Here is a 5,286-nt window from a genome sequence, read left to right on the forward strand (position 1 = left end):
ATATATATATATATATATATATATATATATATATATATATATATATATATATATATTATTCTATCTATCTATTTATACTTTTCTATCTATCTATCATTCTATGTATTAATACACCCACATATGTTTAAATATACATATGAATGAGCCCACAGATTCATAGGGTAAAATATATACATGCCTATATACATACACATATACAAGTGTGTGCATACATCTGTGTGTGTATATATATGTGTATATATATATATATGTGTATATATATATATATATGTGTGTGTGTGTACGTGCGTGTGTGGGTGTGTCTGTGTCTGTGTACGAATTACATTGAAGATATCTTAGTACTCATTAACCTCAGATGTAGAAATGTCACTATATTATAGAGAATGATAGATTGACAATTAATTGGTGTGTCTTACTTTTGGAATTGTTCTGCTCTAGGATGGTTAACACGAACTTTTAAGGCGCCACAATTATTCACATCAGTAATTGTTGTCTCCTTCATGTTTGAAATAAATAGTATTATTTGAGGCCTCTCATATATATGTAGATACAAAAATACATACATAAATATTCACATATATACATATATTTTCACCCCCCGATAATTGTTCCCCGTACCATCCATCCTCTACAAAAGTCAATTTCTTAATTAACCATGAGGTTGAGAAAAAGAGGGGAAGATACGAGGACAGATAAAACAAACATTGGGCTCAGGGGATCGAATGAGACGAAACGTATGAATAAGCAATTAAAATATATACAATTAAATGAGAATGAGTGATTTACAAAAGAAAAAAAAATGAAGCTGAGGACGTGGTCAACCCCAGAAACCACGTATTCACACTGAAGACTTTGCTTTTTAATTTTTTGGTTCTCGTTTAGACAGGTTCTTTCACTCGCAACATACTTGCTACAGACGTCCATCTTTTACGAAACACACTTTGCGACAGGAATTTCTAGATGCCTGAATGTGTACTTATGTTGCAAGAAGCGCTTTTAAACGAATTTTTAGTAAGGCCTGTAAATTTTCAGTAAAGCCTGTATTTCGATCCACCATTTTTTCATGACAGACCTGGTATTGATGAAGTATGAGAGTTTCCAATTTATAGGCATCTACTTATGCAGTTTATAGTTGCAACAAAGTGTTTTCGTGTAACTGTAGCTCACATTAACGTGATTTTTTTCTTTTTTATTAAATAAATATTTTATATTTATGGTCTGTGGGGAAATGCTTATTTCTAATATTTAGAAAAATCCCCGTAACATTGGAAGACACATGGAAAATATACGGCATTTATAACATGTAATATTTTATCGACTATTTTTGAAGAATTTCTTTTTGCATTAATGCTGCTCTGCACATTCTCTGTTCTATCCTTGAATCCAACACACACTCATACACACATACAAATGCACTCACATCTTTATATATATTTATAATTTAAGACCTAAGGTAACAGGAGTTACTAAAATTATTTATGAGATATTTAACCTACAAACATTCATCTTTAGATTAAACTTACGTCCGAACATATACACATAACTAGACTCAATTACATACAAGAAAGTATATGTTGCTATGGAGATTTATATATATAGATACAAAGATAAAACGCATGTGTGTATGTCTGTGTGTGTGTGTACGTGCATCTGCATTGTGTATTTGTCTGAAACCAAATACAAACCCAAACATCCATATATATTGGAGCGTTTAGATGCATACACATATTTATATATATTCAAATATATATTTATTTATATATAGAGTATGCACACGAAACACACACTCACACAAATTTGTGCGCGTATATGTGCGAGTATATACATACATACACACACACACACACACACACACACACACACATATATATATATGTATATATAAACATACATCATACATATATATATATATATATATGTGTGTGTGTGTGTGTGTGTGTGTGTGTGTGTGTGAGTATATATATGCGCGCGCGCGTGTGTGTGTGTGTGTGTGTGTGTATGTATGTATGTATGTTTGTGCATATATATGCATATATATATATATATATATATGTATGCACACACACACACACACACACACACACACACACACACACACACACATATATATATATATATGTATAATGCTAGTGCGTGTGTTTTCGGAAAATTTATTGGTTCGTATAACTTATGGGGTAATTGTTTGAGAATTTAATTTAATAGCCTAACACGTTATGATGGCAGCTGATAAATTCATCGGATCTGAATTACTTAGATTTGATATGGAGAGAATTGCGCATGGAAGTATATATTAAAGACAGATTCGTAGTTTAATTTTGTGCAATTTGATATCTGAACTTTCTGTTGATGACAACCTCATCTACATTTAAAATTTACTTGCTTAATAGTTCTCTACTAAAATAAACCCAGTACACGTATACTCTTTTGATTATGTCACTCAATGGAATACAGCCATGTTGGGTTGACGTTTTAAAAGCTTTCTTTGATTAAATCGACGCCACTGTTTATTTTTCTTTTAAATTCCGGTGCGTATTTCCTCACGCCTCTTTCATCATTATCATCATCATTATCATCGTTATAGTCATCGTCGTCGTCGTTGTCATCCTCATCAACAAAAATCATCATCATCATCATCATCATCATCATCATCATCATCATCATCATCATCATCATCATCGTCATCGTCAGCATTAGGGTAAGCATCGTATCATCAGCATTAGGGTAAGCATTGTTAGATTTGGCGGCATAAAGGTCATTGACGTACAGAAGGAAGAGAATGGGCGTTGGGACAGAGCTCTCGGAGAACACCAGCGTTGATTGAGAGAGAAGAAGAAAAAGTTCCATCAGTACATGATCCAGTGATTCAATCTGATATTAAGCCACCGATTCAAGACATAGTAGGCAGATGGAGCCTGTAGGGACTCGAGACATTTGGTTTTGTTGTATGGGAGATGTAAAGGAATGTGCTTAAAAGAATGGTTTCAATAATCTATCCATTTATTTCTTGAGGATGGGGGTGAAAATGAATCACGTTTTGCCAGGGCTAAGTGGGACAAAACGACTTAGAACATCTACAAAGTTTTAATAAATTTACCTGTTTTCTACTGACGGATCTCCGTCGATGGTCAGTAAAAGCACTGAACTTCACCTTTGCTTTGAAGACATTTTAGATTGTCCTTTATCTATAGTAGTTGTGTCAACGTTAGTGAAATACGTGAATAAAATTAAAGCAAAAGCACTTCGCAGATGCGAATTGAGAGAATATTTAGGAAATCTTAGATTTGGAATATGGTGACCCATTCTGAAGTAGCATTGCTTTTCTGATGTACAGCTTCTGAGTAATTTTTGGAAAATGCAAAATCAGGTCTATTATTTTCTAGATAAGAAAAAAATGAGCTCCCTGAAAAGAAAAAAAAAGGAGCCGTTTTATAAGATGACGACTGGATATTTGACTTACTGTATTTAATTGGTGTAACCAACCTTTTAATGTATTGAAATCCGAAACTATATGGTCAGGACAAATTGCTTTCTGGTTTAATGAACGATATCAATGTATTCAACTGTTCATCTCAGCTAGAAAATGGTAAAATTTCCACGTGATAAAGTTAATGGCAATTTTATAAAAAAAAGAGCTGCAAATATCAGATTATAAGTCATTTGAAAGTCGTTTTCGTGATTATGTTGAAGATGAAGACGGTATATTTGTCTTTATAAACCCATTTTCACTTCGTGAACGTGTGTATATATATATATATATATATATATATATATATATATATATATATATATATATATATATATATATATATATATATATGTATATATATATATATATATATATATATATATGTGTGTATATATATATATATATATATATATATATATATATATATATATATATATATATATATATATATATATATATATATATATATATATATATATATATATATATATATATATATATGTATGTATGTATGTATGTATGTATATATACATATATATATGTATGTAAGTATGTATGTATGTTTGCATGTGTGGAAATGCTTAGTAACCGCCAAATGAAAGTTATTTACTTGCACGAAGAAAGTCATTATTGAAAATGAAATTTGATGAACTTCCTCCTGTTGTAAATGCTATGGACATGATTAATTCCTGCAGATTATTTTTCAGAACAAAGAAAATTAGCCCAGAGTTACTTACACGTGTCGTCGTTTCGGAACGACGTACAGATGCGAAATAATGAAATAAAAAAAAAAAACAACATAAAATGAGAGTATGATTGGTTGATTCAAAATTTTAAGAATTCTTTGCCACTCTCAGTAACTTAATCTAAATATTAAAGAAGTTAGCCGAAATCTAAAGGGAGTCAAAAGTTTCACTCAAATAATTAATGTTTACATTGTTTTCTTTTATATATATGTATATATATATATATATATATATATATATATATATATATATATATATATATATATATATATATATACACAGAATACATATATCTTGGTTAAATCTTTAAATTACATATCAATATTCACATATTTTATGCATAAATAAAATGGGGTGCGAACTTATTTAGTTTCATTTCAATACATCTTTATCATTTTTCTTTTATTTTCACTGGTTTTTGTCTTTAGACGGCAGCCATCTTAGAGACACCGCGTTTAAAAGTGTCAGACAAATATATATATACACATATATATACATGTATATATACACACAACACACACACACAAACATACACGTTGCACACGCACACACTCACACACGCACACACTCACACACGCACACACTCACACACGCACACACTCACACACGCACACACTCACACACGCACACACTCACACACGCACACACTCACACACGCCAGAGTCACTCGCCCTTATTCACACACACACACACACACACCTACACACACATACACACGATTCTCCTATACACATATGTGCACGCACTCCTTCTCTTGGGATCACCAGTACTTTATTATTTCCCTTTCATTCAACCTCTTCTTTTATTATTATCTCTCTTTCTTCCAACCTCTTTTCCCCCAATCATTCGCCATATTGGACCGCTGAAATCTACAAGTTTTTTCATTCTCTCTCTGTTTATTTTCTCTTATTGCTTTCTGTTGGAGAGCGTTGGCTCGAAAAGTAAAAGACTTTTTCATTTTTCCCGAGCGTCAAACTAATACACCTGTCTTCGTCTTTTGTTTTTCTATAAATTTCAGACTAATATATATATGTGTATGTATGTATGTATGTATGTATGTATGTATGTATGTAT

This window comes from Octopus bimaculoides, chromosome 19, assembly GCF_046866305.1.
Source record: "Octopus bimaculoides isolate indiv1 chromosome 19, ASM4686630v1, whole genome shotgun sequence".
NCBI lineage: Eukaryota > Metazoa > Mollusca > Cephalopoda > Octopoda > Octopodidae > Octopus > Octopus bimaculoides.